This window comes from Aquarana catesbeiana, linkage group LG12 (genome assembly GCF_042186555.1).
Source record: "Aquarana catesbeiana isolate 2022-GZ linkage group LG12, ASM4218655v1, whole genome shotgun sequence".
In the NCBI taxonomy this organism is placed as follows: domain Eukaryota; kingdom Metazoa; phylum Chordata; class Amphibia; order Anura; family Ranidae; genus Aquarana; species Aquarana catesbeiana.
This window is the reverse complement of record NC_133335.1, coordinates 102,302,821-102,322,325: the sequence shown is the minus strand read 5'-3', so window position 1 is coordinate 102,322,325 and position 19,505 is coordinate 102,302,821. Positions and strand designations below refer to the sequence as shown.

The 19,505-nt window shown below is 42.6% G+C and overlaps 1 protein-coding gene across 3 annotated transcripts in view; it reads left to right on the top strand.

Annotated features, from left to right (window-relative positions):
- GDF5 (growth differentiation factor 5) overlaps window positions 1-19,505 on the top strand; it is a 249,629-nt gene that overhangs the window by 21,412 nt on the left and 208,712 nt on the right. Inside the window, exon 3 of one of the 3 annotated variants that reach the window (XR_012236914.1) lies at window positions 14,649-14,773. The exons of the other annotated variants lie outside the window; for them this stretch is intronic. The gene's annotated coding sequence lies outside the window, so the exon portion shown is untranslated. The remainder of the gene's footprint in view (window positions 1-14,648; window positions 14,774-19,505) is intronic. 3 annotated transcript variants of the gene reach the window in all.

Below are 19,505 nucleotides of genomic sequence, written 5' to 3'. Positions count from 1 at the left end.
GTTCTCAAAGACGGTGTCGACGCTTCACACAAGGATATAGTCCTGCAGGCTCCATAAACCCTCCCCTAATTATGTAAATGTCGCTCGGGGGGTGTGAGTAACGGGGCCGCTGGTCTATATGGCAACCAAAGCAATCATAAATGAGTTCTAGTACATTGTATACTTATATGCTTTATACAGTTTACATCGATCCGTCATCATAGTCTATTCATGGAGATGGAATGCCTTGTTACCAATGTGCGTTATCCATTTATCTTAATTTCGATTTATCAGACCCAGATTGAATGAGAGGTTTGAGTTAAGCATACAAGAGAAGATATTAAAAATAATAAATAATAAATTGATTAAGAATTATTTATTTTTTCTTAATCAATTTTTTATTATTTTTAATATCTTCTCTTGTATGCTTAATTCAAACATCTCATTCAATCTGGGTCTGATAAATCGAAATTAAGATAAATGGATAACGCACATTGGTAACAAGGCATTCCATCTCCATGAATAGACTATGATGACGGATCGATGTAAACTGTATAAAGCATATAAGTATACAATGTACTAGAACTCATTTTATGATTGCTTTGGTTGCCATATAGACCAGCGGCCCCGTTACTCACACCCCCCGAGCGACATTTACATAATTAGGGGAGGGTTTATGGCGCCTGCAGGACTATATCCTTGTGTGAAGCGTCGACACAGTCTTTGAGAACGTCTGACGAAACGCGTAAGACGGAGTCACACTCACACGTCATACCCGGAAGATCTGACTGGAACGCAAGGTGGGACGCATGCTCGGACCTGCTTCCTGGTCCCATCTTTGCTTACAGCGGTGTTTGTACTGGGTCATTGTTTTAAAAAACTTTTTTAAAGTGTCAATAAACTGGACATACTTCACTACGGAAGCCCCCTGTTTGTTTCTTGATATGAGGAGGACTAAGCAGAGCGGAGGTGGGGAGTTGTGAAGGAACCCAGGCCTGGATTCCTCGGTGGGGACCCCTGAATCGGATCACTGGAGCGATCCCACAGAGCAGCGGAGCTTAAACGGGACATCTACAAGGGGCAGCCATCCCAGGACACCCACTCCTCTGCACAGTACCCCTGTGGGGGTGACTGACTCTGGTGAGTGGGGGAGCACGGGGGGGAGCACTTGGAGTCACCAGCCTGTACGAGCACGGAAGTCACCATCTCTTACCCCTTGTCATTTATATCTGCATGCTGACCGATCCTTGGCTTCTATAGAACTCCTGTTTCTACAAATAGACATTCGATTTTGCATGTTTTTTTCCATAGGGACTTTACATATATGTCTTCCATGGAGTCTAAATGAACTGCTTTATTAATCAATTAACCGTACATAAAATTTTGCCTGTATAGATTCTATTTAAAACCTTATGAGTCCTGAGGGGGTTTAGCACATGATAACATAGAGTCTTAGAATTGTATGGTTTTTCCTATTAGACACAGTGCACAATAGTTATCACACATGCTGTTGACATGGTTTAACTAATATTTATTATTATTTTTTTCACGGATGTTGGTAGCCCCATAATAGGGGGTGTTACACTATTATATAAAAGGGGGGGTGTTGTAAATGTATAATTTTATATTACAAGATGGGCAAGTGTAAAATTATTTCACCTGTTGGAAGACATGAGACTTCTCACATATTTATATAACACAGAGGATTTGTACGTTTATTTTTAGAGGGTATATATATATATATATATATATATATATATATATATATATATATATATATATATATATATATATATATATATATATATATATATATATATATATATATAACTATTTATTTCTAATCTAACTTATTATTTGTTCTCTGGATCTACCTTTGCACACATGTAAGGGTTAGTTTACCCAGGGGACAAATCGTAAGCACGTTTCTCCCTTACACATGTTTGTGTCACTTGACCGTATAGTTGTACGATATTTGCTTAGATATTCCACGATCACTTTTAATGTGATTATTTAATCATTATCACCACTTTTAATTTGTAAGCAATAAACACTGTTAATAGGGCAGCGCCAATTTCCCCAACCTCTTTTCCATGTAGATTCAATTAACTCCCACTGGGAATTAATTAAGGGGAGGCTGCAGTCCTTCTGTTTTTTCCTCCTAAGCACGGACTTTTAATATAAAAGGTGATGGACTGGCCAAGCATATCTCCAGACCTAAACCCTGTTGAGCATCTGTGGGGCATCCTCAAACGAAAGGTGGAGGAGCGCAAGGTCTCTAATATGCACCATGCCCGTGATGTCTTCATGGAGGAGTGGAAGAGGACTCCAGTGTCAGCCTGTGAAGCTCTGGTGACTTCCAAGCCCAAGAGGGTTAAGGCAGTGCTGAAAAATAATGGCGGCCACACGATATTGACACTTTGGCCCAATTTGGACATTTTCACTCAGGGGTGTACTCCACTTTTTTTGCCAGTGGTTTAGACATTAATGGCTGTGTTGAGTTATTTTGAGGGGACAGCAAATTTACACTTACAGGGGGTCCCCGGGTTACGAACAAGATAGGGACTGTAGGTTTGTTCTTAAGTCGAATTTGTTTGTACGTCGGAACAGTACCCTTTTTTTTTTTTTTTCAGTGCAAATCCAGTCTTTTATTTATTTTTGTATAATTTTCTTATTTTTAATATTATTTTTCTTATTCTTTACTTTTTTAATTCTTTTTTATTTTGTTTAATTATTACTGTATTTCTTATTTTTTTTTATTTTTATAAATTTTTTTTTCATTTAAACTTTATTGCTATTACACAGGAGAAAACAATTCCCTGTGTGATAGCAATTGGAGGTGACAGGTTCTCTTTTTTGACCCTGTCACCTCCAAAACAGGAGTCCCAGCACTGTGTTAGATTTCCACAGCACAGCACAGCACAGCTCTCCCCTCTTACAGTTTACATGGCAGCAGGGACAGGAGACACCAGAGAGAGGGGAGCCGATGTGTTGATGTGTGATGGCACAGCAGGGAGATGGATGGATGGAGACAGCAGCAGTGTCTGTGATCCGAGTCCGGGCAGGCCAGCTGGCCGGCCGCAGTGCACCTCGGCGGGGCAGCGGCACAGGAAAGACCGGGGATCCTGGAGGCTTCACTAGGCCGCGGCCACGACGGGCAGTTTTAGCGGCCTGGCAGGCCACCGGACCTTACCAGGCCTGTGGATGGGCAGGCCAGGAACGGAGGAACGGCTCAGTCAAGCAAGGAGAGGAAGATTCGGCCGGCAGTGACGTCATTCGGGCCCCGTTCGTAAGTAGGAGTTGTTCGCAACTCGGATGTTCGTAAGTCGGGGACCTCCTGTATGCATGCTGTATACTCACTACTTTACATTGTAGCAAAATGTAATGTAATGTCTTCAGTGTTGTCACATAAAAAGATATAATAATATATTTACAAAATTGTGAGGGATGTACTAACTTTTGTGAGATACACTGTGTGTGTGTGTGTATATAATTAAATTATATTTTTTCCTTTTGAGTCAGATATGAAGCTATACAAATAAGACCTCAGTGCAACCTACCAAAACCACTACCAACCCATGTATACACCCTAAAGTGATATTTAAAACTAAACTATTCAGAGCACAATTACTCCTCTGGGTCTGACAATAGGTACTGCTGCTCATACTCATGTGTTCCGACAACATTCATGCAATAAAAATATATACAATAGTGCCATTCAGTACTGAATAACAGTGTTTCTCCCTCACCTTCCAGGATGGCAGACCTGAGAGAGGAGAGTCAACACCTTTCCCTTGATCCTCCAGTATTGATTGTGTTTCTTACTACACAGTGACATGACATACTTTCCTAACCAGATGACCGGGGAGGGTCTGATGGTTCCCCTGTTAGGCAGGCATAGGGAGGGCTGAACTACCAGCTGGGGCTGGATTCATTCAGCTCCCCCTCACAGGTGGCCCTGGAAAGGCAGTGGCGTTCTAGAAACAGAGGAGTGTGTTCCTCTGCCAGCGGCAAGAGGAGGGACTGGTGCGCTCCAAGCCTTTTTCTCTCTCGGGTTCACCTTCCAGTCACGTGGCAGGAAGTGGGCAGGGCTACAGGTGCAGATGACCTGAGAAGAGCTTAAGGGCGCCATAGGGACACTGGAACATGTGGAGATAGAGGGGCTGACTGGACACCACACCTGAGCAGCGTGGTGGTGGCAGCAAACGATCTGAGTTGGGGGGGGGGGGGGGTTGTCTAAAGCGGGGATTTGTAATTAGCAGACCTTTAGCTGTTGCACAACTAAAAGTCCCATCATGCCTCTGCCTCTGGGTGTCATGCTTGTGGCTATCAGTCTTGTTGTGCCTCATGGGACTTGTAGTTTTGCAACAGCTGGAGGTCCGCTAATTGCATATCCCTGGTCTAGAGCCTTGCATTGACTGGGGGGTTGCTTGGCTCGAGAGGTCTGGTGTTTCTTTCTGCCTGAAGAGTATTGTCTCCCTACCCCGTAGACACTCGGGCAGGGGGAAGCGTTGAGACTGTCAGTAAAATATTGCTGGGGGTCTAGGGCTGATATTTAGATTAACTCTATCTCCTTCCATGGCTACCTCCTTTTTTTAATGCAGAACATCCATTTGTGTAATTGCATGTGACCTGGCCCTTGCTTGGTTCCTCGCAGGGTTCTTTTAGCACTCCCTCTCCTCTCTTCTCCCACTCTCCCCCTAAAGATGGGTTTGTTGGGCATTCAGGGGGTTGGTACCCTGTTTCCCCGAAAATAAGACCTAGCGTGATTGTCAGTGATGGCTGCAATATAAGCCCTACCCTGTTTCCCCCGAAAATAAGCCCTACCCTCAAAATAAGACCTACAAGGACTTTAACTAGGGCTTATTTGGGGGGTAGGGCTTACATTGCAGCCATCACCGACAATCACACTAGGTCTTATTTTCGGGGAAACAGGGTAAGAGTGACCTTATGTATGTTTGGTTCCCCCCCCCCCCCGCTCTCATTTTTAGAGAGTCCCCAGGTGGATCCTTGGAGGCCTCCTGCCTTTTGCCTCTACTACAACCCCTGGCAAAAATTATGGAATCACCAGTCCCTGAGGATGTTCCTTCAGTTGTTTATTGTTGTAGAAAAAAAGCAGATCACAGACATGGCCAAAAACTAAAGGCATTTCAAATGGCAACTTTCTGGCTTTAAGAAACACTAAAAGAAATCATGAAAAATAATTGTGGTGTCCAGTAACAGTTAGATTTATAGAACAAGCACAGGGAATAAATTATGGAATCACTCAATTCTGAGGAAAAAATTATGGAATCGCCCTGTAAATTTTCATTACAAACACTAACACCTGTAAATCTGCATGTTAGTATGTAGGTAAAGAGGGTAAATCATCACGCAGTGTTGCACAAGATGTTGGTTTTTCAATGTCGGCAGTGTCTAAAACACGGACCAAATACAAACAACATGGGAAGGTGGTTAAAGGCAAGCATACTGGTAGACCAAGGAAGACATCAAAGTGTCAAGACAGAAAACTTAAAGTAATATGCCTTGAAAACAGAAAATGTACAACAAAACAAATGAGGAACAAATGGGAGGAAACTGGAGTCAACATCTGTGACTGAACTGTAAGAAACCGCCTAAAGGAAATGGGATTTACATACAGAAAAGCTAAAAGAAAGCCATCTCTAACACCTAAACACAAAAAAACAAGGTTACAATGGGCTAAGGAAAGGCAATCGTGGACTGTGGATGATTGGATGAAAGTCATATTCAGTGATGAATCTCGAATCTGCATTGGGCAAGGTGATGATGCTGGAACTTTTGTTTGGTGCTGTTCCAATGAGATTTATGCAGACGACTGTCTGAAGAAAACATGCAAATTTCCACAGTCAATTATGATATGGGGCTGCATGTCAGGTAAAGGCACTGGGGAGATGGCTGTCATTAAATCTTCAATAAATGCACAGGTTTACATTGCAATTTTGGACACTTTTCTTATCCCATCTATTGAAAGGATGTTTGGGGATGATCAAATCATTTATCAAGATGATAATGCATCTTGCCATAGAGCAAAAATTGTAAAAATTCCTTGAAGAAAGACGCATAAGGTCAATGCCATGGCCTGCAAACAGTCCAGATCTCAATCCAATTGAAAATCTGTGGTGGAAGTTAAAGAAAATGGTCCATGACAAGGCTCCAACCTGCAAAGATGATTTGGCAACAGCAATCAGAGAAGGCTGGAGCCAGATTGATGAAGAGTACTGTTTATCACTCATTAAGTCAATGCCTCAGAGACTGCAAGCAGTTATAAAAGCCAGAGGTGGTGTAACAAAGTACTAGTGATGTGTTAGTGTTATTTTGTTTGTTTTTCATGATTCCATAATTTTTTCCTCAGAATTGAGTGATTCCATAATTTATTCCCTGTGCTTGTTCTATAAATCTAACTGTTACTGGCCACCACAATTATTTTTCTTGATTTTTTTTTTAGTGTTTCTTAAAGCCAGAAAGTTGCCATTTGAAATGCCTTTAGTTTTTGGCCATGTCTGTGATCTGCTTTTTTTCTACAACAATAAACAACTGAAGGAACATCCTCAGGGACTGGTGATTCCATAATTTTTGCCAGGGGTTGTAGTACATGGTTACATAGTTGGTAAGGTTGAAAAAAAGACACAAGTCCATAAAGTCCAACCTGTATGTGAAAATATATTTAATATATATTTATTACTAGCACTAGTTCCTCCTAAGAAGTGTGGATGTTGTGGGGATAAGCTACCTAGGTCCAATTCCAGACCTTTCTGCTGCAAATGCGTTAATAAATTGTCAGGAAAGGAAGCCTCGGGCCCTATGAAGGGTTTCTTAACCTCCATGCAGGCTGTGATGCTAGCCACCATTCAATCCTCCTCTGCATCTGTGGCTCCACAGGTCCCAAGCCTTGAGGAACTGGCCCTTAGAGAAGGTCCTTCCTCTCTGGAAAGTTTTAATTCCAAAGGGGGACCAAGTGCTTTTCTTCCTTCCTCACAGGGGCTCCCCTCAGGGAGGAGGAGGAAAAGCAAGGGGGAGAAGTGGAGAGTCAGGGGAAGTCGGACTTCAGTTCTGGGGAGGAAGTGGGTCCTGACTTAGCCAGTGCAGCAAGTGGGAAAACCAAAGTAGGCGGACAGCTGTTTGTCCTAGAAGACCTGGAAGGGCTTCTTCAGGTATTGTACACCACAGAAGAGACCCTCAATTCTTCCTTCTTTCTTCCTGGGACAAGAAGGAAGAATCCTTGGACAAGAAGGTGGTCCTCACTTCTCAGGTAAAAGTGTTTCTGGACTGGTGGTTAGCAACCTGCTAGGAGGCAGACCTTGGGCCCAATGAAACCCGGTAAAAGTTACAACAGACATGGGCCTCTGGGGGTGGGGGGCCCACCTAGGAAAAGCCAAGGGGCCTTGGACAGTACAGTGACCCAGACCTCATCCAATCTGAGGGAACACAGGGCAATAGGCAAGGCACTGAAGGCCTTCTAAAGCAGTATTCTGAACAGGGAGGTTCAGGTAAACTCCAACAATGTCACCGCAGTGGCGTACCTGAATCGCCAAGGTTGAACCAGATCAGAGTCCCTCCTGGAGCTTGCCAAGAAGATTCTGGGCTGGGCCGAAGAAAGGGTAGTTTTTATAGCTGCAGTTCACATAAAAGGGACGAGCAACCAGGAAGCAAATACGGTGTGACATAAAATATTGCAACAACCACCATTTTATTCTCTAGGGTCTCTGCTAAAAAAAAAAAAATCATGTTTGGGTGTTCCAAGTAATTTTCTAGCAGAAAATAATTTTTTTCACTTGTAAGCAACAAATGTCAGAAAAGGTTTGGTTTTTAACAACTTCTGTCCCGGATGATTTTACTCCCTTCCTGACCAGAGCACTTTTTGCAATTCGGCACTGCGTCGCTTTAACTGACAATTGCGCGGTCGTGTGACAAAATTGGCATCCTTTTCTTTTCCCACAAATAGAGCTTTCTTTTGGTGGTATTTGATCGCCTCTGCAGTTTTTATTTTTTGTGCTATAAACAAAAAAGAGCGACAATTTTGGAAAAAAAACACAGTATTTTTTTGCTATAATAAATATCCCCCAAAAATATATAAAAAATTTTTTTTTTCTCAGTTTAGGCCGATATGTATTCTACATATTTTTGGTAAAAAATCGCAAAAAGCGTATATTGAGTTGCGCAAAATTTATAGCGTCTACAAAATAGGAGAGTTTTTTATGGCATTTTTATTTTTAATTTTTTTTTTATTAGTAATGGCGGCGATCTGAGATTTTTATCAGGACTGCGACATTATGGCGGACACATCGGACGTTTTTGACACTATTTTGGGACCATTGTCATTTATACAGCGGTCGATGCTATAAAAATGCATTGATTACTGTGTAAATGACACTGGCAGTGAAAGGGTTAACCACTAGGGGGCAGTGAAGGGGTTAAGCATGTCCTAGAGTGATTTCTAATGGTTAGGGGGCTGGGATTTTACACACAAGACAGTGATCACTGCTTGCGATGACAGAGAGCTGTAATCTTTGTCCTGTCGCTAGGCAGAACGGGGAATGCTTTGTTTACAAAAGCGTCTCCCAGTTCTTCCTCTCTGTGACATGATCGCGGACATAAAGTCCGGAGACCGCGGCGGGCGCGCACCCGCGACACCGCTTCTTAAAGAGGACGTATCTGTACACCCTTTTGCCTACCAGCGCCATTCTGCCGACGTCGGCGTGCACTGGTCGGCAAGCGGTTAAATGGTTAAACTTTCTTCATTTACATGCCAGAGTTCTTTCCTTTGATAAAAGAAAAAAAGATACTTTTTGTATCTACTTATTTGCATTTTGTGATTAAACTTGGCAGGCTGCCTGGATTTTTTTTTTTTTTTCAGCTGTGAGAACTGCACTTGTTAGAAAGAATCGTGACATGCTATTTTAAAGATCGGGAAGGGAAAAAGATCGCGATTTTGATTCTTAATGAATAATCATGCAGCTCTACACCATGCAAAGGGGTATTTAGGTTGTATTGCCTTCTGTTCTTTCTTTGAGGTTATTATGTTCAAGATCTCTGACTTAGCTGTATTTATTAAAGTTTAAGATCTTCCCATACTGGTCCAGCTCCTCCAACACAATCGGCAGTGTTATCCTAAGATTGGAAATATAAGAGTGTACATTGTCCACATATGCAGCCACTTTATACTCCTTGTCCCCTATTCTCACCCCCATGATGTCTGCGTTTTTACAAATCGCAGCCAGCAGGGGCTCCAAAGCTATTCAGCTGCGGACTAGGCTGAAGCCGCGGCCTCGCCTAAAAACTCCTGCCCGCAGCTCCTCAGCGGCGCGGTGTCCAAAAAAAAAGAAAAACTCGATTCGAATCGTGAATCTAGGTGTGTTTTTTTTTTTTTTTTTTTTTTTGTTTAGAAAATCGCCCAGCCCTACTGTGTAGTACCATTAAAGATTTAGAGAAGGGGGCGATAGTTCTCCATTTACTCAGATTGTTGCCATTGAGGATTGGTGTATACACTGCTCCCGAAACACCCTGCCCATTGAAATGAATGGGCAGCGCTGCCGAAGTGCCGAAACACGGGCACTTTTAACCCTTTCCTTGGCCGCTAGCGGGGGGTTAAAAGCGCTAAAACTAGTGGCGATTTGCCGCTAACGCCGGCACTGCTCCATTGTGAAAGACGTCTTAGTACAAAGACAGAACTTGTATCTTTTACTGGAAGTATTGAGGCCTCTAACATTGTAAGTCACTAAGTTTTTTTATTGGAGCCATAGTGTACCCTCAGAGCGTCTGGCCAGACCTTTACCATTGGCGGTACCTACCAAGGTATCGCCTTCTGTCCATACTTTCTAGGGGGTAACCACTCCTCAGGCTCCCGACCCTCACCACCACTGGAACCTCCAGCCACCCAGTTCCTCCCCCCATATTCCTGCTGCCCCGTTATCCCTTTTTCTTTTTTCACATTGTTATACTGTCTTTTACTTATTTCATCCTTAAGGGTAAGAACCCCTTGTCACGACTTCACACCCCAACGGCTACTAACTAACCGCGACGTGCGTTCCGTGACCGGGGTATATGAGGAAATAAGGGGGAACTTCTACTGCGCATGTAAGACTGGCTGCGGTACTTTCACAGCCTACACTACCTTTGGCCACCACTAGAGGGAGACTCCACTCCAATCCAGCTAGCTGACCACACACAGGAAGATACAAATCTTACATACAATCTGGTGCACTCTAAGGGTTGGGGAGCAGTCTAGCAATTACTACTCACTTCTAGGATTCCTCCAGCTATCCTGCAAGCTTGAACCCCGGTGTTAATCACTCTTCCCACTGTCCCCACACCCACACACCAGACACACAATAAACGATAGCCTGCCACCACCCAACAGTTTGTCCGCAGACTGGTCTGCTGAGCCACCACACACACAGATCTCTGTCTGGCAGATCTGTTAGCTTACAATCTGCATGCAATCTGCCAACACACAGTGCAATTGCATACCGATTGGCATGTAACTTAAACCGAGTACTTAGGCACTAAAATACAACAACCTCTCCAGAGATATGAGTCCTAGCTTAGTACACAGAAGTCACTTATTAATTTTATCATTTAATATCCCGAAAGTGGGCAGTGCATATAAGATATACAAAGAAAAAAGATTTACCAAAAAAGATACAAAAAATGCAGAAAGACACACCAATTGGCAATTTGCTATGAAAATAAAAAGGGATAAAAACAGAAATAAACTTTACCAAGAAAATCTATCCGTTAGTAGAAGCATACTGGAACATGTGGGAACTCCCCAGTTTCGAACTGGCTTCGTGGAAGAACCATGTCCATATCTCAGGCTACCCAATTTATTGAAATATGGATGCGGGCTGGACTTTAGCCCTTGGCCAATCAACCCTGGGGGGGTGTTCCTGTCTCAGCCCACAAATGTTTTGTGTTCTGAAATGACCAGAGTCAAATTGGCCCAGAATGGCGCCGATTGCTGGGTCATGGATAGGATTTCCGATACCAGCGCATCATGCCGATCGCAACAGTACCAATCACTGCCTGCCTGCCGCAATCAGGCGCCATATAACGGTTTTGTGTGGTTCTCTAGGATTCCACACCTGCTAAACATACCGAGTTACATGTACACGTAACCCATCAGGTGTACGATCAAAAGGAATTATTTTCATCTCTCTGTCGTTAATATTTTAGCTTTTATGAGAGAAATGGTTCCTTAGATCTCTTGATATTAATCAAAGCTTACAGACTGTCCGGAGCCTTGTGAATGCCCCCTGCAGATCCGTGTGGCCAAGATGACTAGCAGATTTCTTTGAGCCTCAGGAAGCTGGCAATCTATGTTTACTGTAATGGGAGCTTTTATTGGCATCTAGGTGTCACATTGATCCTAGAAAAAATCTCTGTCCTTTTCAAATGCTAATGACAGAACATATGTGCATGACTGACATAGAATACTATATTTCTAATAACCCAGAATTAAGCTACATCTACAATTACACTACTACAGATCACACCACATCTAGTTAAGGCAAAACTATCCTACGCTTATATTTTTGTCACACCCCTCTCAATATTCTCCACCTGTAGGAAAGAAAAAGGGTCAATTAGTTGTGAGTTGAGGGATCTGACTAGGTCTCATTGACAGAAAAAAAACCTACCCTCCTTTTCACATCCTACTCCCCCTTCCCCCTCCTCTCAAGCAGAGTCCCACTGCTTGTTCCTTAGGAAGCCCAATATTTCCTTATTCTCTTCCCAACCTGGAAGGGTGGGAGGTGTCATTTCCAGCTTGTTGCAAAAATCCTCTAAGTCCTCAGGGAATCTTCAAACTGTAGTGTGTCTATCTTTTTTCCCTTTAGGACACGCTGGCAAACCCCAACGGTATGAGACAGATGCCTGCATTTTCTCTGTCAGGGGTTTAAGAAGCCTGCCTGTCAGGGTTTCTGCCTATAAATCTGCATATATTTTCAGCTCCACACGGAAGTTCCAACTGAATACCGTGCTTTTTCCATTATTTTTATTTTCTCCTCTACGTAATGGAACCGATCACGTCTCTTGGGATATCGGCAAATTGACTTCGGTATCGCCCTATGAACTCTGTCAATTTTTAATATTTCTGAAGCCTCCTTTCTCAGCATGGGATTAAATAGCCCCCTCATTACAGCCGGCAACTCTTCTTTATATCTCTGGTAAACCTCTTATTCGCAGACTTTTGCGCTGGGTTCGGTTTTGGTCCTCGATTTTCTTGGTCCTCGATTTTGTATAATGGGGATCTATTAGTCCTCTGTAATGACTTCATCTGTTCACCTATCTCCTCCAGAATCTGGTCATGCGTATCCAGCCTTTCACAGTGCCCTGGGACTGTGACATCATAAGGGGCGGGGTCACCAGGTGACGTCACCCATTGACCACGCCCCATGCCTATATAAGTTGTAGCGCACCGCTTACATGGCATTACAGCGGGAGAGAGCGTTGTGTCAACATCGGAAGAAGAGAAGAGGGAACAAGACGACGAAGAAGACCGGGCCAACGCTAGCAGAAGATAGCGGAGGAGAGCGGGAGAAGAGGCAGGAGAGAGCGGAGGAGTCGGAAGAGACCCCCGGAGCTGCCTAATAAATTACTTTAAAAACCTGTCTAGTGTGTTTTTTATTGACACTTTTTTCCCCCAGGTGAATGGGTAGGGGTACGATGTACCCCATACTCATTCACATAGGGTGGGGTGGGCCAGGATCTGGGGGCCCCCTTATTAAAGGAGCTCCCAGATTTTGATAAGCCCCCCCCCGCCCGCAGATTCCGACAACCAACAGCCAGGGTTGTCAGGAAGAGGCCCTTGTCCTCATCAACATGGTTACAAGGTGCTTTGGGGTGTGGGAGCCGCAGGGCACCCACCCCCCATGTTGAGGGCATGCGGCCTGGTATGGTTCAGAAGGGGGGCGCTCGCTCGTCCCCACCCCCTTTCCTGACCGGCCGGGCTGCGTGCTCGTATAAGGGTCTGGTATGGATTTTGGGGGAACCCCCACGCCATTTTTTCGGCTTAGGTGTTCCCCTTAAGCGCTGGCTCCCGCGACGGGGCTCGCAAGGTGTCAATCTCGCAGATAAAAGCGGCGAGATTGACTTCCTTTTCTAGTCCCATCGTACGTCATCACAGACTTTCGACAGACTTTCGACAGACTTTAGCGGGCAAGTCCGTTCGTTCGTAAGTCCGTCGGACGTTTGATGCTGAAAAGTCTGCCTGTGTGTACACGGCATAAGGTACCAGACAGCAAGACCCCCCCAAGAAAGCGAGCAACCACCAGGGCCTCCAAAGCCAGGAAGTAGCCGCAATTAGCACATATGTCAGGGTGTGGGGACATGCAAGGTAACTAAAGTGATAGGAAAAAGGGCAGTATATAATTAGGGTAAGTGGCGCCAGGTGTGGTGGTATGTAGATGTATACTGTTTTATAAGTGAGTATTGGGAGGGATTACCTTAGTACTGCCCTTTTTCCTATTACTTTTTTAGTTACCTTGTATGTCCTCACACCCTGACATATGTGCTAATTGCGGCTACTTCCTGGCTTTGGAGGCCCTGGTGGTTGCTTCCTTTTTTGGGGGGGTCTTGCTGTCTGGTACCTACGGCGCAAGTGAGTTCAGATATATTCTTTACATACATGTATTTTTTGCAGAAATTTGTTTTTATTTTAATTTTATAATTGTCTTGTATGGTATATTGTTACTAAAAATATTTTTCTATATGGAAATATTCAAGCTCCTGAAGAAGTGATGGTTATAGTCGCGAAACATGTAGAGCAGGACTGTTTTTAATCTATAAGTGGAAAAGTGGAACCCCAACTAAGAGGATACCCTCGTGTGGACGCATATTCAGTATTGTCACACAGGAAACTATATCTAGTCCTTATATTAGGGGAACCACACATAGTCTAACTTTTATGTTTAACACTATATATTTATTGTGATATATATGTATATTAATACATTTTGTTAAATCTATATACATGCCTTTTAAAGTACATCTTTCCAAACCTTGCAAATTCCATATACCAGCTCTCAATGGAGCTGGTTCACACAGCTCCGGGATGGCTGCGGTGCGAAATGCACAGGAGTCCTGTGCGTCTTCTGGTCCATTTCAGGTCCAAATTCAGACCGAAATCAGACCTGAAACAGTGAACGGGGACACACTGAACCCCTGCTGTGAGCTGCTCCACACAGCAGTGTGAACCCAGCCTAAAAGTGTGTTCAAGGTCTTCCTGCTCACGTTTATTCATCAGTGTTGCAGCAAACAAGAGCAAGAGATTCCCTCACGGGTAAATCAGTCCAAAATCTAACAAAGTTATTGAACTTCATGGCTAGTTGTGTCCACTCAGACCTGTGGATATGTTCTATCACCGCCCACATGCATTCTTTCCCCAATACACACCCACCCTGTCCATCCCAGGTGGGGGAAAGGTGTGGCCAGTGCTTAACCCCTGTATGTTGCTACAGATGTTTCGCTGCCACCAGTTTATCCTGTAACATGCCAGAACCTGCGGCAGGCAAACTCTATCTATGACTCCTCCGTGGACTGGCAGGGGCTGTTTGATACAAAATATATATCAAGTTCTCTCATGTGACATGTCTTCCACAAAAAGTTGACATTGTTTTTGTATAAATAAAAATGTTGTGTTTCATAATCAGGTCAGTGAACCAAAGACGCCAAGAAGGAAGAGGACTACTTCCTGAAACATTGCGGTGTACATGTCCCACAAAAGAGGCTTTTTCAAGTGCACACATGACAATACTTTCCCCAAGTTGACCTCAAAGTGAGTATCAACTTGCTTTAATCGTGCAGCTTCTGATTTCCCAAATATGTGCATTGTTATACATTTCTAATTACATTATTTCTTTAACAGTTCTTTGGGGGGAAAAAAGGACTCTACCGCATTGGAAAATCTTTTAGTTCAGTTTTCTGAAGAAAACGTAGTTAAAATGACCAAAGAATACTTGGCAATTATCTTCAAAGAGCATTTAAAGTAAATTATCATCTGTGTCATCTCTGTTTCTACAAGGATCAGTTTTTTCATTTTAATACATACTGCCTTTTATTGCACAACTTAAAAAGCACAAGAAACATAAATAGAAGGGATATTACAAGATAACACTATTTGGCCAATAAAACCAACAAATAGATCATCAATATGCCTTCATGTATAGTGGCAACATGTCACTCACATTGGAGAAGAAAGGAACCTAATTTGAAGTTCCATGTTTTTCCCAAGGACAAAGACCGTATAAGAATATGGCTTAGGAATACTGGACAATTTGATGAGAATGACCTAGATCAGGCCATTTCAAAAATAATAGAAGGGAAGCAAAATGATTCTTATCGAATGTGTTCCAAACATTTTTCTTCAGATATGTACCATCAGGTTGGCAGTAAAATTTTATTAAAGAAAAATGCTATCCCAAACATGTTTTTCATTGTTTATAATAGTGCAATTATTGATTTGAATGATGTTGCTGCAAAGAGGAATTGTGCAGAAGTAAGCACATTTCACACTACTAAAGTTTTGGATAAATCTTTACCCTTTGCCGATGATCACACTCTCAATGTTATGATTAAAAGTGAAATTGGTGATGATCCAGATGATGTTATTCCAAACAGGCATTGTGCAGAAGAAGTAAGCACATTTCACACTGCCAAAGTTCTGAATAAATTTCCCCCTGCCAATGATCACATTCCCAATGTCACTATTAAAAGTGAAAATGGTTATGATCCAGATGATGATATTCCAAACAGGCATTGTGAACAAATGAGCACAGTTCATGCTGCCGAATTTCTGGATAAATCTTCCCTTACAGATGAGTTCAATGTTGCTATTAAAAGTGAAAGTAGTGACAATCCAGATGATGATACTACAGAGGGGCATTCTGAAGAAGAGGGCACAATTCATACTGCTAAAGTTCTGGATGAGTCGTCTTTCCCTGCCGATGATTACACTCAATGGCATTCTCTGAATTCTTCATCACTGACAAACACATGTCCTAATTCTGCCAAGAATATGTTCATGGTTGCCAATGGTATCAGAACATCAACGCCTAACATGTTTGGAAGACCCAAAAAAAGATTTAGAGTATCAAGAGGCATAATGGTCAATATAAATGTACAAACCAAGAACAAAAGAAGTGGTACCTTACCATTGTTTGGATGTAAAAATAAAGAAACACAACATAGTCCTCTAACTGCAGAAGTTGGTATTCAGTGTACTTTATTAACTGATATGGCAGCTGACGTTGCCCAAAACAAAACTTCAATTATCTAGCAGTCTGATGAAGGACACCTTGGAATAACACACAGGCTGTATACAAAACATACTTCTGATCGTACCACATGGCAGACTATTTGGAGAAACTGTCAATTTCAGACCGATTTAGAAGAGTATTGCATTGACATCAACATGGCTGATGGCAATAAAAGTTTTATAAATGCCTCTAACAAATCATTGTTAGAAGAAGCAGAACTAGATTCCATCAGTAAGTGCAATTCATTCTACAGCCTCTCCGGAAGACCACCTGAACTTTCTACGATTTCAGCAAGAAAAGAAAATTGTCTAAGCATACTTTTGCAAATGAGAATTTGTAATGTAAACAAATGCAGTGTTTTAATTGCAAAAAGGCACTTCTGGTGGTTTATTTTTTAAAGGCCACTTTCCTCTTTTTTTCTTAGTGAAGGGCTTGGTACAGGGTTTTACTCACATTTTTTTCCACTGTATGTCTCCCAGTGACCTGGGGATCTCAAGTTGGTTCTTCAGAGACTGCACTTTGAAACTCATCCTCCTCACAGGGTTGCCTTCCTCGATAACCTCACCTCTGCAAAGCAAGTTTATTTGTTTACAGCCTTAAAGTGATTGTACTGTCTCAAGGTCTTTCCCCTTAATGCATTCTATGCAATAGGCTGAAAAACCTTTGCAGCTGCTTCAAGACCCACCACCATTGTCTCTCTCCTCATTGGACAAATTGATAGCAGCGGGAGCCATTGGCTTCTGCTGCTGTCAATCAAATCCAGTGATGCGGGAGGCGGGGCCGAGTGCCACTGTCCTGTGTCAATGGATGCAGCAGTGGGACTTGGGAGCGAGGTTACATGGATCCCCCATGGAAAGCAGCTTTCCATGGGGGCACCTGATGAATGGGAGGAGCCAGGAGTGGTGGCGGGGCATCATAGAAGAGGAGAATCGGTGTTACTCTGTGCAAAATCCTTGCACAGAGCAGGTAAGTGTAACATGTTTGTTATTTTTACAAAAGAAAACGAACCTTTACAGCCCCTTTAACTTGTAAAGAACTTTTTGCATGCTACACAGAGTAAAGGCTGATTTAAGGCCTAGGGTCTATTTCCCTTCACCTTAACTAAAAGTGTGAGTTCAACTCTGTTGAACTCATACTTTTTTTTTTTTTTTTTTTTTTTGTGGGCCTTTTATCACGTAGTTTGCTGTTTTACATATCCATTGGCTATAATACTTTTTAATTTTCCAATGTGCCAGAATGAAAAAATAAAGAAGAAAACTGTAGGTTTGTGGGTTTTACAGCCACCCAGTAGACAAATAATTGATATCCAATCGATGTCTTGATATACAAGCAGCATCATGTCACAACTGTGTATAAAAGAGAAGAGAAGCGCCTCTAAGTGTAGCAACATGGTTACATGTAACCACTTCCGGCACGCCGATATACATCCTAACTTTGAAGAGGACTATCATTGTTATGGCAGCAGCTAGCTGTCATAACCCCTGGTATCCTTTTCTTCGGCCGGCAGTCTGGTTTCCGAGAATGGTGGTTTCTGCAACGGATTCCCTGCGAGATCACTTTTATTGGCGGCGGGAGAGGGCCCCCCCGCTGCGCTCTGGTGTTTACCGCCGTTTACAGGAGCCGCCGGCAGTGGCGGAGGCGATCGGATCCTCTTCCTTGCTGGGTAAGGAGATAAGTGAGGGGAAGATGGCCTGGTAATGGTATGATCTCCATACCATTGCGGAAGCGATGTCAAAACGTCACTTCCGCCCATAGCTCTTAAAGGGACTTTTTTTTTTTTTTTTTTTTTTTTTTTTTTTTTTTATTGCATTTTAGTGTAAATATGAGATCTGAGGTCTTTTTGACTCCAGATCTCATATTTAAGAGGTCCTGCCATGCTTTTTTTCTATTGCAAGGGATGTTTACATTCCTTGTAATAGGAATAAAAGTGACACCATATTTTTTTTTAAAAGAACAGTGTAAAAATAAAAGGTAAAATAAATAAGAAAAAAAATAATTTTTTTAAAAGCACCCCGTCCCGCTGAGCTCGGTGTAGGCGAACGCATACGTGAGCTGCGCCCACATCTGAAAATGGTATTCAAACCATACATGTGAGGTATTGCCGCTATCGGTAGAGCGAGAGTAATAATTCTAGCCCTAGATGTCATCTGTAACTCAAAACATGCAACCTGTAGAATTTTTTTAAACGTCGCCTATGAAGATTTTTAGGGGTAAAAGTTTGTCGCCATTCAACTAGTGGGCGTAATTTTGAAGCGTGACATGTTGGGTATCAATTTACTCGGCGTAACATTATCTTTCACAATATAAAAAAAACTGGGCTAACTTTACTGCTGTCTTATTTTTTTTAATTTAAAAAGGTGTATTTTTTCCAAAAAAAGTGCGCAAATACGGTGTGACAGAAAGTATTGCAACGACCGCCATTTTATTCTATAGGGTGTTAGAAAAAAAATGTATAATGTTTGGGGGTTCTAAATAATTTTCTAGCAAAAAAACTGTGTTTTTAACTTGTTAACAAATCTCAAAAAGAGGCTCGGTCCTTAAGTGGTTAATGAAGGTACAACATTTAGCAACTCACATGGTTGATGATTAAAAGAGGCACATCTAAGTATGCCGGCATCCGGGGTAAAGCTGTCCACATAGACCATCCTCCTCACCGCCATCGACATCATCCCTTCCACGCTTCGGTCCATGAGCAGTTCAAGCCTCGCTTTCAGATCGCTCTACTGCAAGGTAGTCTTCCCGGTCACGATTGCAGACTGACAGTGGTGAGAGCCGGCGGTGCAGAGAATGTGGACAGCTTTACCCCTGATGCCTGCACACTTAGATTTGCCTCTTAATTATCAACCATGTGAGTTGCTAAATGTACCTTCATTATATGTAACCATGTTGCTACACTAAGGCCTCATGTACACTACTGCTGATAAATGGACGTTTAGGAGCAGTTGGGCTTTTTTTTTTTTTTCAACTGCTTCTGAACTCTCCTCTGTTATCTTATCAGTACATGTGCACAGGGTCATTTACAGTTGTTTCTAGGCAGTTGAGTTTAGAGGCTTTTTTTAAAGCAAAAAATGGGTTCAGAAGCTGAGTTTACAGGCATTTCAAGTGCTAGATGCGGTAACTTGCATTTAGCCGTGTTTCGTTTACAGGCGTTTTTCATTTTTGGCTATTTTGAAAACGCGCTAAAACGCGGCATGTAAAAGCGGGAAAACTGATGTTTTAAACATGGGTTACTATCTGTCAAGTTAAATCATT